General features: G+C 38.6%; 1 protein-coding gene across 3 annotated transcripts in view; it reads left to right on the top strand.

Moving 5' to 3' along the window:
- Positions 1-15,376, top strand: part of tbl1xr1a (TBL1X/Y related 1a) — a 61,496-nt gene that overhangs the window by 23,205 nt on the left and 22,915 nt on the right. For 2 of the 3 annotated variants that reach the window (XM_034308739.2, XM_026919670.3), the window contains exon 2: positions 9,039-9,104. The exons of the other annotated variant lie outside the window; for it this stretch is intronic. The gene's annotated coding sequence lies outside the window, so the exon portion shown is untranslated. The remainder of the gene's footprint in view (positions 1-9,038; positions 9,105-15,376) is intronic. 3 annotated transcript variants of the gene reach the window in all.

The following is a 15,376-nucleotide window of genomic DNA, read 5'->3' as shown; positions in this document are numbered from 1 at the left end:
CACACACACACACACACACACACACACACCTAACACTTGATATTAACGCAGGTAATACAGTCCTCTGCGGGTTATCTGATACTGCCCCTACTACCTTCATTAATTAATAACAAGCTTTTTATTTTTTTAACTCTGGTTGGTGAACAATGATGTCATCTTTTTCAAGAAGGCAGATCCTAGAAGTGGAGTTTTACATTCTGTTAGAGGTTTGTTAAAAGGTAACAATCCTACGTTGCAGGAAATACATTAGTTAGCACTTAAAAAGACCAGGCACTGGTGTTTAACAAGAGCAGTCCTAAATAAAACACCCCATGTTGGACAGAGCACATAAAGACCACATAATATTAAAATATAATGTGTTGTTAGAAGACGTGTTGTCTGTGTTGTTATGTGTTGTTATGTGTCATTTATCTGTTGAACAAATACAACTATCTGCACTGGTAGTTCATAGAAATACTGGTGTGCACTGAAAAAGGGGAAAACACAAACACACTTTGACAGTCAGTAAAATGTAGCAACAATTATTTGTGATAAAACATGGAGTCTTTAATAACCGTGTAGCTCTGATAGTGCGTAATTAAGCGTTGGGATTCACTGCCCAAATCGATTAGCAGCAGCAGAGGCAATTTTCTGATGACTTCCTGAAGGAGGTACAAAGTAATCACAAGCAAAGGGGTGTTCAGCTGTTCGGTCTGTGTTTTGTTGATCTCAAAAACGTGCACTATTTTTGCCCTCAAATATTTATTTATTTATTTACTTATTTATATTATTATTATTATTATTTAAATTTTTTTGCAAAACCAGCCAACACATAAGACAGATATAGTGGCTAATTTTGCTTCAAATACTGATAGCAGTGTAACAAACCTAGAAGTGTAGAATTATTTATTTATTTATTTATTTTTATACATTCTGTTATACCTGTTGAATTTCTGTTGAGATAATTATGTAACATTTATGGAAGGAGTCACCAGTGTTAGTGCTTTGTAATAATGTAGTGTACGTTTTCTGAAAGTCTTTAGGAGTAGTTTTGCACTATCTGCTTTCTCCTTAACATGACAAGCTGCATTTTTTTTGTTTAATTAACTTCTCGAGAGGCTCGGTGTGGGAACAACTGTTTACAGCTGCTATAACATAAGTGATAACAGGAAATAATTTATTTCACAGATATTCCATAACATTAAATGGTTAAAAAAGCAGTGTTTCATTCATTAATATGACTTTTCGTTGGTGGTAACGTATTGCACTGCCATGGTGTAGATTATTTTCCTATAACTGCATGGCCCAGCTTGTGTTATTCCTTACTCGCAGACTTGAGCTGGGAAAGTGCGCAAGATTATACTTGAATGCTCCCAGTTTCAGTGGCTGTTTGTGCTTAGAGTAAGGAACACTGTCAGGCATCGTGTAGATCATAACAACTTAAATGTCCAAAATTTAGGACATCATCCATTTCTTGTCCACCTCCAAATTTTGACATCTTGTTCATCCATGACTTCTCTGTTTAGTGTGAGATGACCTGAAATCCAGATGTTGAATCTTTCCATGTCTGCAAGAACTTTCACTGGACTTTCTCCAGTTAGCAGGATCAAACAGGATTTCGTGGGCTTGGAATTTCGTTTCATATGAGATTTACCGGAAGTTGACTGGCACTGTGAGCTCTGACAGCTCCAGAGGAAAACATGCACTGCCAAGCAACTTCCTACAGAGAATTTCAGAGGGGGCAGTCTGATGGCCAGCGAATGGAAGAGGATTAGGGATAATTTTAGCCAGCTCATCTGGACAATTCCCCCCACTCTCTCCTTAGCACCCAATTATTATCTAACCCCTTGTTCTGCTGTTTGTCATATGCATTACTTAGCTTGATGAATACAGTAATAAAATACTACTGGCACGTCTTACGTATTGAGCTACTCACCGGAGGACTTTGGAGCTCAGGTCTTATTTGTGTATTGTTTAAAATTTAACATGAAAATGCGCTCTATAAAAGACGCCACATGTATTATGGCCTAGTTAAACCACAGCAAAGTTGAATGTTTGAATCTGATTGGTCAGTTAGGTGTTTGGTCAAAATGGGCTTCCATGATGAATGGTGATTAAATATATTAAGGTCTATTTTCATTATGCTGAGCCATTAGAAAGTGACTCACTGGTAAAAACAAACACATTTGTGCATTATGAAGGAGGCCACATAAATACTTCATTAGGTGGCCTTATGCTTTTGCGTGGTGTTAAATGAATGTTGTCTAGATTTGGGGAGTTTTTTAGAATGGCTGACTGGTCAGGGAAATACATTTCAAGAGTTTGAAATCAATCAGCCTTAAGTTCCCTGCTCAAGCACGTCACATCTGACAGTTGAGACTGTTTGAGGCTATACCTCGCTCTAATCATATATATCACAAGCCTAGTCATTGCATAAAATCATTTTGTCGATTCTCACATGGTGGTATGGGTTTGTATTTTATTTAGTCTATCCATATTTCCTCTCTTTTCCTCATGCACATCAACACGCCCGCCGCTCTGAGGCTAAAACAATGGGATACTGTGAGCTGACTCTGTAAACATTAGTCTATTTTAGTCTCATCTCTTTCCAACTGCCAGCAGCTACCCCGAACTAATCCAAATGGCCCAGTTTCTCAGTAAACAAAGGATTAATTACTGTGATGTGTGATTCGACTTGAGCTTGAAATTTCCCCTGCACATTCCAGTGTGGTGTACTCACCAGCATCCACGGGGGTCTAAAGACGGGGTCAGGTGTAGACTTTGTGAACACAGATTGAATAGATTTAGTAAGAGGCATGCAGGAGATTTTGGGAATATAAAGTTGTGAATTTGGAATGCTTTAATACACTGCAGTGCTTTTTCTAGAGAATAAGGAAAGGAAAAAAATCAGTCAAAATATTCCTTTACTTTGTGATCGATGCTAGGTAGTGCTTTAGCAGTCTATCAGTGTATCTGCAACTAGTGCTTCAGCCTGTTCTTTCTACTTTATTCACTAAATTTGCATATTAAGGATTATTTGGACAGCATGTTAATCTGCTCATAGCGTTGTTATTGTAACCCATCAGAAATGTTTCATCCTGTAGCCCATTACATGTACTCGTTATTTAAACATATATATTTAATACTTATATATATTCATTTATGCAAAACATCCAGCTAAATCTAGCACCCCAGTCCGTTTTTTTTTTTTCTTCTTTTTTTTTCTCAAAATAAAGGCTAGCATGATGTATCCAGGTTGTTATTCCTAACTGTTGTTTAGACCTAGACATGTGCAAGTAATAATTTGTGATGTTCAATCTGCACAATATTTAACCGCCTGAATTATAAGTAACATTTTCTTTAACTTTAGAGAGAACAGGACTGTGTACACTGGCTCCATGTGTGTTTCCTGAGAACAGGAGAGGATTAGTTGAACATTTGGTAGCTGTTAAGGCTGTGCGCTGCTTCCAAAAGGGCTCTGAGTAGGGCTGGGTGATATGATATGATCTATAATATTGATATTGTGATAAATTATGTCACAGTACATTTTGTTGAGATATCATGATATCTTTTTATACTTTTTATTTTCTTTTTCATGATTACAAACTGAGTGGAAGCAGCTGTAAATTTTGTAAATCTATAAAATTGTAAAATATTATTTTTTAATAATTATAAAATTTATGATTAAAAATATTATAATCATATAAGCATGCTGTAATTGTATTGTATATATTAATATGTTATGTTATGAAATAACAATTTTTAAATAATATTTTGATAAAAATAAAAGATAATACTTTTTGTATGTATAAACTTTTGTAGACATGAAAGTGTCTTTAGTATTGCTGGGAAATTTTTTAGAGAAAGAACCTATGATATACCGTGGTACATATCATAAAAATGTCTTTGTGATAATTTTTTTTTTTTTTTTTTGGGTCATATTGCTTAGTTCTGAGTCGAATGCCAGAGAGGCATATTTAAGCCCCTGAGCAAGACCCTTAACCCTCAACAGCTCATATATCTGCTTGGCTTGTGTTCTTGCTTGTCTTTGACAAAAACATGTAAATGTAAAATAGCTACAAAAAAAAAAAAAGCCCGAAAGGTTCTGAAAGCCACGGTTATTCTTAAATAAATGTAAATGGAATGCAGATGAGGTGGTGTGTGTCGAAGTTTTTGCTATGAGCGAAGGTTAAAACGAGCCTCACCTTGTCAGGTAGGGGTGAATGCTAAAGGCTAGTGAGCTCATTTGTTAGGAGAAGATGTTTTATTCAGTTGTACCCTAATGCTTGTCCCTTTATACTTTAGAATACAGTGGGACATCAATTGTTGGAAAAAATGAGGTACAATGATTATTTTTAAATGCTTGATAAAGAACCTGTTTCAGCAGTTTGGCTTTCACAAATGACTTTCTCGTAATCATTTATTGTGTAATGATGGAAGGTGCTGTTATAGGAAAACAATCAGCGACGCATGGTGTGATTCTGTTTCCACCCTGAAGTTGGTTGTTTTCTCATAACATCACATCTGAGTGTTTAATTCCTCTCATAGCACAGCAATTTGCCATCCATTACAATTTTTAATTTATTAATGAATGACGACACACACTTTTATCCGTTTATAGTTACAGCTTAATGTTGTTGAACATCTGCTCAACAACTTAGTTCCTGTTATCAGCTATAAAGACAGAAACAATTCAAAGCAAAGTCCTCCATCCTACCTCTGATCATAACAAAGTGCCGACACTGGAGACTCCTTCCATAAATATTAAATAAATGCGTCCTTAAAGGAAACATTCACGTTAAATTGTTAAATAACAAGGTTTTAATTCATTGATTTGAAGCTAAGATGATGATATTAAGCTTAGATTATTTCGCAGTGTTAGTCTAGAAATGATAAAGTATTAGAAAGAGCACATTAATATGAACGTGTGATTTGAGTTACAGTCGGGATTACAACTGTCAGAGCGGCTGTTGCAGAAAACGGATCCACACCTTCTGAGCAATCAGATTTGAGAATTCAGTGCTTGTTGTGCTTTTATATGGAGTTCTCAACATTATTATTTATTTAGTGATGGCAGTGCCTTACTCGTGGTAATAATTTCACTCTTATCGAAACGTGAGCCTCTGTGCTTACACATGTTCAGTGTGGCAGGTAGTGTGTTGGCTACTGCTCTGTAAATTAAAACGCTTCTCACAGGAATGGCACATTTACTGTTTCTGATAGCTTTATTTTTCCTTTTTACCGAGAAACACTGTGATAGGCTTTAATCAATACAAAAGAATTCTTTTCATTTATCAGCGTTGGTTATGCAACACTTAAACGGCCCATTTCTGCAATTTCTCCCTGAAGACTGCAATGTCTACAGCTTCATTTTTAGTGATGTACGATATCGTTACAGTTCTACTCATTTCCACCTTTCCTGAGCTACAGTTTGCCTTTCCCGCTGGTCTCAGATGACCGCGTTAAACCATTCCATTCTGCCCCTGACTGAGCTGTTAAAAGGGTGTGAGTCAAGGTCCAGTAAAGGCCAGACTGGTTGCTGAAAGTGTCATGGGCGTGGGAAGAATATGCCGTAACCTAGGATAGCCTGAAACCAAAGACGGAGAGAGTAGCAATTTGTGTGCGATATGTTCTGCCTTTACTGTAGCATTCACGTTGAAGGAGCGTTTGTGCTGAGTTGTGCAGTGCCTGTTTCAGCACAGGATGAAAGCCGGATCTGTCAATAAAGCGACACGGAGGCTGGAACGTGCTGAAAAGTCTTCACAGCAGAAAATGATTTTGTATGATTTTGTATGCGTAAAGTTTTCTTTTCAGACGACGTGAGTTATTATACTGGACTGGAAGATGGTGTGGCGTTTTATAGACTACTCAGCACCTGTCAAATTATCAAATTAAGCTCCTTATCTCTGTTGTGTTGTAATATCTGCCTGGTTAATCATGTATGGTACTGATATGTCCTGATATGACTCCTGTATTAGTGATGTAACAGCGTATTTGTTTAGCGCTGCAACAGCAAAAGTTTAGTTTAAGGATTTAATAAAATAAAAACAGCAGTAGATTACAAGTTATATGAAGCACAGTACCTCATTACCTCAAGAGCTTAAAATTTAAAACATATAATCAACTTGTCTGAACAATAAACTTGTTTACAGCAGGCATTGCTCTTACCATTCTATGAGGACAAATATTACTTCTCCAGTGCGGCTCCGTATCCCAGCCGAGTCTCTAGACGTTATCAGCTGGTGACCCACCAGGAGAAAAATGCTACTCAAAATTCAAATCATTTGAAATGAAATCAGGCGTATCTCATTTGGTGTTAAAATGCATGTGGCACTGCCTCATTTCTGTCGTACAGTCAGAGTAAGCATGAGACAAAGCAAGTTTGTTTTAATGGAACTTGACTTATAATATGACTTTAATGTTTATTGAAAACAAAGAGCAGCAAATGTTCCCTCAGAGGCTATCCACTCTTGCAAACATAGCCAAGTGAGAGAGCCAATACTTTAATCTTGAGTGAAATACAGAGACTCAGGCTTCCACATATGATATGATTCCGACTCTCAAGGCAACAATTTGATATTTGATAAGACCACAGAATCTGCTGTGCTTTCTTCAGAATCTGGGCCTAATGTTAATCATGGAGGATGATGTAGAGAAGGGCTATTTTAAAAGTATCAGAGCTGTGGGTGAATCACCTTGCTAGCTTATTAACACACCGATTTTAAAAATATGAATTATTATTTACACACCGTTTATCTGTCCGTTTTCAATAATAATTGATTTACACCGATCAGCCATAACATTAGAACCACCTGCCGAATATTGTGTAGGTCCCCCTTGTGCTGCCAAAGCAGCTCTGACCCGTCGAGGCATGGACTCCACAAGACCTCTGAAGGTGTGCTGTGGTATCTGGCACCAAGACGTTAACAATAGATCCTTTAAGTCCTGTAAGTTGCAAGGTGGGGCCTCCATGGGTCGGATTTGTTTGACCAGCACATCCCACAGATGCTCGATCGGATTGAGATCTGGGGAATTTGGAGGCCAAGTCAACACCTTGAACTCTTTATGTTCCTCAAACCATTCCTGAACAATTTTTGCAGTGTGGCAGGGCACATTATCCTGCTGAGAGAGGCCACTGCCATTAGGGAATACCGTTACCACGAAGGGGTGTATTTGGTCTGCAGCAATGTTTAGGTAGGTGATTATGTGTCAAAGTAACATCCACATGCCAGGACCCAAGGTTTCCCAGCAGAACATTGCCCAGAGCATCACACTGCCTCCACCGGCTTGCCTTCTTCCCACAGTGCATACTGGTGCCATCTCTTCTCCAGGTAAACGATGCACATGCGCTCAGCCGTTCACTTGATGTAAAAGAAAACCTGATTCAGCAGACCAGGCCACATCCTTCAATTGCTCCATGGTCCAGTTCTGATGCTCACGTGCCCATTGTAGGAGCTTTCGACAGTGGACAGGGATCATCATGGTCACTCTGACCAGTCTGCGGCTACGCAGCCCCATACACAGCACGCTGTGATGCACTGTGTGTTCTGACACCTTTCTGTTATAGCCATCGTTAACTTTTTCAGCAATTTGTGCTACAGTAGCTCTTCTGTGGGATCGAACCAGATGGGCTAGCCTTCGCTCCCCACGCTCATCAGTGAACTTTAGGCGCCCATGACCCTGTCGCCAGGTGCTCTTCACCGGCTGTCCTTCATTGGACCACTTTTTGTAGGTACTATCCATTGCATACCAGGAACACCCCACAAGACCTGCCATTTTGGAGATGCTCTGACCCAGTCATCTAGCCAATGTCTATACGAAATCACAGTTTGGCCCTTGTCAAAGTCGCTCAGATCCTTACGCTTGCCTGTTATTCTTGCGTCCAACATAACTTTGAGAATGTACTGTTCACTTGCTGCCTAATAGTCCACCGCTTGACAGGTGCCATTGTGACAAGATAATCAATGTTATTCACTTCACCTGTCAGTGCTTTTAATGTTATGGCTGATTGGTGTATGATTGCCTTGATTCATTTCATTCGTTTCCTTTTAAAGTGATGCATCGATGCAAATCATGTATTTACACCTGTTACACCTAGTGCCAACTCCTAGTGCTACCAGATGACGTTAAAAAAAGCTGAGACTTTAAATGCCTGTGCACTTATTCATGAAGAATAAGTAGAGCATTCAGCCCCATTATGATATATCCTATGTAGGGTGCAAACAGTGTGAACAGGAAGTCATTTGTCAATTGGCCCTCGAAGATGATGGATTTTACTTGGATCATGGGGAAGTAGTAATATTAATAAATAATAATACTACTTCTCCATGAGACAAGGAAAATCCATCATCTTCAGCAACCTAATGTTTCTGTTTCCTTTTTATTTATTCACTCACAGTAACATTTCTTATCGCTATCTAGCTTGATCTTATATAGCAAGATTAAACTAGATAGTGATAAGAAAACCTTACTGTGGGTGAATAAATAAAAAGGAACCAGAAAGATGAAGTTGCTGTTTAAAACTTCTTATTAAATCCACCTGAAAAAAGATTTCTGAAAAGTGTGAGAAACTTTGGCAGACATTACACTAGCCTACTACTGAAGAATGTTGTGTGTGTTAGAGAAGCAATTCCAGATATTAATCAGGATTTGATCTTGCCAACGTAACAGGACACTGATGTTATGAGGCAGCGTTCGTCTTCTCTCTTCTGTATTAATAATGAAGTTGGATTGAGCTCAATATAGATTCATATTTAAGGCACACAAATCTTGGATTCAAAATTGGATTATTTCTCTACTTTTATAATTGCTAAATGGGAAGATGTAATTTATTTGATCATATTTGCACATATTTTGTTATAAAATATCTAAATATAAGCACAAATCAGTAGTCAGTGATCTTCCCCAGCTTAACATCAGTATCAGTTGTGAATACTTTTCTGTAGTGCTTTGCAATGCTGTATTTATGTATATATTATAACTATATTTAATTGTCATTTTCTCATACCTGTGTTTGTGTAGAGAACACTATTTAATGGGGCTTTTTGTATTATTTCTAGACTGAAGAGACTTCACGCAGAAGGCTGAGGTTAAAGCTTGACATCCTGACAAGACCTGATCACATGGTAAGCCCAGATAAGCACTTTAACCAGCCTCTGATGACACGGCCGTGTGTGTTTGGGGTCAGCATCAAACCTCCGTCAGTCATGCAGGCCAGCACTAAACCATGAGGAACAGCAGCAGCACTCCTGCATAACCCGACTGTGAAATCTATAAAAGAATAGCGGTGTGTTTCAGTACTAGTTTCAGTATCTCTTTTATCAGATATCAGTTCAAGGTTGTTGTCATAGTAACAGTGCGTTACAGTGAGGATTGCAGCTTAGTGTTTGCTACAGCACATGATCGGAAAAGTAGTTCTCTTCTATACCTCAGATGTCTTACAAACTTAAATATGGTAATTGTGGCTTTCTAGCCCCAGGATGAGGACATTTTGAACTGTATTATTTCAGAAGTGCTCACAGCTAGCGTGATTTGCCGAGGCCTGACAGCGTTCCACTGTGCATTCAGGTAATTCTATAGGCTCAAATGTCAGCAATTTGATATTATTGTACTACTACAGCATTACTAGAATTAGTATTAAATATTATACATATTAACAACTACTCTTACAGAAAGAAAATATTAAATGGAGAGGAAACCATTAAAGATTATTATAGACATTTTAATAATAATAATAATAATAATAATAATAATAAAAGATTTACAACCGATAAGGTAAGAGTTTAAGGCTAGTTATTGGTCATTACATCAGGCTGACTGTCGGCACTATTGAAACATCAGAGACCAAGGACTAGCTTGAGAACACTTTGACTGTTAAAACAGACGGTCTAGCAGGCAAGCTAACCTTGACTCATTTTGCGCAGGAGCTCCGCATTGTAGCATCAGAATATGCTGGTAGGAGTTATGACTCAAAAAAGAGCTTCTTTTCCCCCCAGTAAAATTGCCAGATGAGCAGGTCCACATGTGAAACTGGAACGACTGACAGTTAGATAGATGTTTTGAACTCCCTCGTATTGACTGATACCCGCTGGAAGCCCTGTCCCCTTCTCCTATCTCGCATTAGTAAATTTTGACCAGCGCTCACGTTTCGACTCGATTTTCCCGCTTTAAAGATGTGCTGACCCTGCACCCCACTTTCTATCAAAGTTAATGGAGAATGTTTTGAAAATCTAATGTATGTCCAATGTAGCTAATTTCTAGCCGGAAATGGTCAAAAAGTCCCTTCTGGTTTTCATCTGAAAGAGAAAAAAGAGAATTTTTTGACCAAAAAGTTTAAGGAAAAATGGTCTTGTGCCATCTCTGTTAGAAGTAATTAAAGCGCTGTTTGTTTCCTGCTCTTCTGAGCTACTCAGCACAGACTCTTTTTTGAGCAGCAGATCTAAAAAGTTTGAGCAGCAGATCAACTGTGAAAATGCTGGCCTTGAGGAAACTTTTCCCAGTTTATACAACAAACAACTGATTTGTAAAAGGGCTGTATCAAAAAATGTACTGTGTGGGTTTTATTTACTGTTTACTGTGTATTTTCCCCATTCCCCTCCCTGGAACTACTCATTGTTCCTGTTCTGGTATAGTTTCAGATTATATGAATAAGCTTCGGACTTAAAGCAGTATGGTTTTCTTTGTCACACCGCAAATATTTCCGTAACTGTGCAGCATGTTTCAGACTTCAGAATAGCATCAGTGGCTGAACAGGTTTCAGAAGTCATGGTTCACTTGGGGGACATGAAATACACATGCTGATGTCACCGTTTAGCCTCAGCCAGTCACATGTCAGTTTTGTGGGCATCTTAATTAATATTCGTGATCTTACTCGGAGCCTCCTACAATGTGAAGCAAAATGGCACACGCCACAGTAAGTGATCACTGTGGTCAGTCCCGTCCCACCTGTCTCATTTGAGACCGGTTCAGTCTGCAAGCAGGTGCAGACGCCACAACAGGCTCCAGCATGTTCAAAATGATAGGTGATGAATTTTTTAGTGTGAATAGGTAGAATGGCAACAAAGCAAGAGCAAATTAAAGAGCGAATTTTTTTTTCAAGCACTCTTACAATTATTACTTTGTTGCACCTACCCTGGAGAGATTAGCTGCACCGAGTCTCTTTCTTACGATGTCTGTCGTGGTTGGAGACATTTGTAGAGAGATCTTGGTCCACTCCTACTTTTAGCTCTTTATATTCTTAGGTTTGTGTGAACTTCCTTCTAAAATTCAGACCTAAGAGACTGATATGGTCATTACAAAACACTGATTGGAAGTATGTTTGGCTCATCACCTTTTTGAAAGCTCAATCTATGGCCAAGTCAGAACCTCCTGGCAGAGGTATCCAGGCTCAAATATCTTGGCACTTAGCAGAATTTATGATGCCATCAGTCTTCTCAAGAGCACCAGAACTACCAGCCACAAAACAGCACCAAAGCTTGACTAATCCACTGCAGGATTTTACAGTGGGGTATCAGCTGCTTTTCCTTATATGCGGTTCCCTTTGGTCACAAAGCATTAAACAATATGTGAGGGGAAAATGACATATTGCAATTATAATGTTACACATTGTGATTATGAAAATGCTTTGCGTAGATTAAACTGTTGGCAGAAAATTGATCAGTGTCCTCTGTGCTGTGAGGATATTCACAGATGTCTGAATCAGTGAATTCTGTATCAGTGACAAGATTTGAGTGATTTGATGCTAAAGGATATAAAAGAGTCACCGACATGTTTGTGCAGCATGATCACTCCCTGAACTGATCAGGCTGACTCATGGGGCCTCTTTGTGTCTGATGTAACTCTTCAGTATGTGAGCTGGTGTGTGTGTGTGTGTGTGTGATTCCTCCTGAGGAAGTGGAGCTGTCTAGAGCAGGTGCATTGGTGGTTGATAACGAACACCTTATTGTACAGCGATAACAGTGGGGGAAGGGAATGGCACAATGCACGTCGACTTCACACAGTGCAGAGACGTAACGACTAGACGTGCACAAGCTCGTTTCAAAGAGCCGTTAGTTGCTTAGTGAAAAGAAACAGGTATGCTAACTTATGTGTGAGTTTTGTTTTGACCTTGATGAGTCAACTTTAAATTTCAGTATTCAGATTTCAGTGTTAGACTCATGATGGTTTCTTTTGGAATTTATTTTAGGGTCAATCTGCCCTGCAATATTTTTCCCCTGTCCAATATCTGTGTGTGTGTATACTGTAGTGAATTTAAATTTATTGGGCAACATTTTATTCTGGGCATGTGAGTCTGTGTCAGCCTTAGAAATTTGGCACAGAGATGGAGGACAGTCTCAGATACCAGCACAGCAATTTTGGAGTACGCCGCTCAAGCACTGTAGTGCCACCAACAGGGCAATGTTGGACACGCATTTGTAATAATAACTGCCCACCTGAACATTGCAGAAACGATTTTTCACATTTCTCTGATTCTTTGGGTCATGCAGAGTATACGGTCATGTTGATTTCTGCCATACTGGATTTTCTGACTTTTTGAAATTTTCAAAAACAGGTTTCTTACTACTTCTCCTACAAAGTTGTCTATAACATGCAAGAGAATTTGGCAGTCAAGTCGCCAAACAGGAAGTGAGGCCATTTCTCAGCAATGCTGTTATGTATTGACATCAGACTTGGCACATATGTTTAGCAACATGACCTGATGTTAACGAACAAGCTTAGAGTTCATTTGCAACTTGGGAGGGCTATTAAAAAACAAGAAATGAGGCAACATCTCAGCAACAGCTTACCATGTTGCCATCAAATGTAGTACATCCTCTTGGTAATAAGCACTTATTTTCCCACTGGCATTTGAGCTTACTCTGTCATGTAGGGGTGCAGCCAGAAGGTGCTTGGCCCCCTTAATTGCTGCTTGCAGCAATGTCAGAGTTTTTGTCTGGTTAATTGGACACACATTAAAGCCTGTCTAGTGTTATTGTGCTTTGTCTATGGCTGTTAGTCTACATTGTTCAATACTGAATTCTAATTAAGTTAAAAATAAGGCTTAAAATGGATCTTCAGAACAAACCCTTCAAGTCCCAGTCGTGATCAGCCCAAACAGCATCACCACAGCTGAATGAAGTCTAAAGGTAATTTCACATATGCAGTGTTTAGTCCGTTCGAATCGAACCCTCGTGCGTTTTCCCTCTTGGTGTGGTCCGTTTAGGTGTGAGAGCACAGCTGGTGCAGAACAAAACAGCTGCTCCAAGAGTGTCTCAGCGAGGTCCAAGCAAGCTCTAGCGGTTTGATTGTTGACAAAGCATTTCGACCCTGAATCGACTCAACTGCAGGAAGTCAATCAAATATATTGTGTGTTTTGGGTTGCAGGCTGCATTTTTTTTTTTTTTTTTTTTTTTTTTTATTAGATGTCCGCTGTTAAACTGAGCTACAGTGATGTTTGGACTGATGAACAGCAACATTTCGAACTAGTTATTTATATAATTATCTAATACATTATCTAGCACCGGCTCCAAGTTCTCCATGCTTGGGTAAGTTTGGTGCAGGTTTATTTACATTTTTACGTCACTGTCTTTCTGACCAGTGAATGAAAGAGTTTTTAGAGGATATTTTCAGTCCTACACACCCCTCAAACAAAGTTATTTTGCTTTTTGTGTCCTTATGTGCACTGTGGAACCAACTCAAACAGCAAATAAGTATTTGCTCTCTCTGTAAAGTAAAATCTCTCTCTGATTCAGACTTGGTAAATGGATTAATAAATGTGAAAGTGGCTTTTTTAAACAGCATGTTAGTATGTGGGTGTGGTACTATTTTAATAAGCCTCACCTTGGTGCAATAGCAAAACATAGACTCTCTCTTAAGTTGATTTTGGCCTTTAAGTGGCATAACGTCAACGTTTATAAGGTGCAACTCAGAACCAAAGAGCATTTTTATGGTCTATGAATACCGTCGGCTTTATAATTCTAGAAATATATATTTTTTCAGACCATTGCAAAAGTCCCTCATCAACTTATGTGCTGCTCATTTGCATGTGCAAAATAGAGTTTGCGATATTCCGAATGAAAAATCGCCTGACTATGGGTTTTGCATGGAACTCATTAAACATATGGGCTTGGTGACCTTATGGTGACTTCTGTTAGAACTTAAATGTCATGAATTAGTTTGATTTGATTAATCAATCCTGATAGATTTGTTTATGAGGGTTATTGTCTTCAGGCTTCAGTGAGTGACTGAATGTGTTTGTATGAATTGGATTTTCACCCCCTTATTTTTTCTACACAGTTGCAGTTGAGAGTACTCTGTGAAGAAGACCTTTCATGCAGTTCTTGAATGAAGTGGTTTGTGGTTGTAACTCAGTACACGCTCAAGCAGTAATTTTATTTTACAAGTTGTATGAATTCCAAAGCATAATTATGAAAAATAGTTATTGCATGGCATATTGAAGTCTCTGAAATTTGTTTGACCTCTGTGTCCTGCTGCTGTTTCTCGTCTCTCTTATCATTTGCTGCCTTCAAATGGGGTTCGAGTTGAGCATTTATGAGAAGATTCTGTGTGAATGGGCCATTCTTGTGTAATTCACCACTTCACAAGTACATATTTTCTGGTAGTTGTGACACAGTGTTGCTGTTTCCCAGTAGGACAGAAGGCATGGAAGTGTAATTACTGTGTGTGTGTGTGTGTGTGTGTGTGTGTGTGTGTGTGTGTGTGTGTGAGACTTACCGGCGCATCTTAGGAAAATGTGGATATTCCTGATGATTTGTGATCGTTTACACAGTCATTTTTTCCTTTTATATTGTTTACATAAAAAATAAATAAAAATGAAATTGAGATGAGAAATGAAATGAGATTTAAGAAAGGTAAGATGAACTTGTCCAGTGTCATTAGCTGCTGAAATGAAAACAAGACTGTTAAATAAAAAAATAACCAAAATACCTGACCAGAAGCCTTAAACCTTCCACACTAACATGGGTAAATTTGACAATGCATTGTTTGTTAATTGTTTTACATCTAGACTAAAACAAGGTTGTTGTTTTTTTTTCCATCAGAAATGCATTTTTTAATTTTTTTTTGGAAAAAGATGCAAAGTGGATTAATCTAAAAATGCAGGTTTTGTGTCATAGTATGAAGAAGCCTAGCCTTTTGAAAACACTGACGTATGATTTCCATGTGATCACAGTTTCAGGATGGCCGAACCCTTTGGTATGCTGTTTTCTGTGTTGGGTATTCTAATGTTAAAATGGACTGCTAGCTATAGTACACAGACGACACCGGAGTGCAAGAAAGTGGGTTTTATGCGTATTGTTGCCATCCAGTGGGCTTCAAAGTGCCAGTTTCTCTTATCTTTTCACACTTCACATGACTGCTGTGTTAAAACAAATGACGTAAATGGAGGAAACAACATGAA

Source organism: Pangasianodon hypophthalmus, chromosome 11 (assembly GCF_027358585.1).
Source record: "Pangasianodon hypophthalmus isolate fPanHyp1 chromosome 11, fPanHyp1.pri, whole genome shotgun sequence".
NCBI lineage: Eukaryota > Metazoa > Chordata > Actinopteri > Siluriformes > Pangasiidae > Pangasianodon > Pangasianodon hypophthalmus.
This window is presented reverse-complemented; position numbering and strand designations above follow the sequence as displayed.